The following is a 383-nucleotide window of genomic DNA, read 5'->3' as shown; positions in this document are numbered from 1 at the left end:
TCACTATCAACTAAGATCTGCTCCCTTCACTAAAATGTCACGGTTCCTAAACATGAGAACAAATAATATAGATAAATAATGAACACATGTCAAAACGAAAACACAGATACTTACAAGACCAAGTAGGAATGTCCTTTATCGTGTGTTTGCCCGCTGCTCTCCGACGGGTAAACTCAGTGCTCTCTCGTGTAAAAACAAAATTCAAAACACAACACTGATCTCTAACTCTCATGTCTGGCGTTGCCAGTAGTCATGTCTCAGCAGGGCTACAATTGCCATCTAGCGGTTGGGAATTGTAATTGCATTTTTATTTATAAAATGAAAGACAGCCGAATATCAATAATATCATATAATGTGTATGAATGTAATATTAAACAGCTTGT

This window comes from Sinocyclocheilus grahami, unplaced genomic scaffold, assembly GCF_001515645.1.
Source record: "Sinocyclocheilus grahami isolate Dianchi unplaced genomic scaffold, SAMN03320097.WGS_v1.1 scaffold1034.1, whole genome shotgun sequence".
NCBI classification, from domain to species: domain Eukaryota; kingdom Metazoa; phylum Chordata; class Actinopteri; order Cypriniformes; family Cyprinidae; genus Sinocyclocheilus; species Sinocyclocheilus grahami.
The sequence above is the reverse complement of the archived record's forward strand: the minus strand, read 5'-3'. Positions refer to the sequence as shown.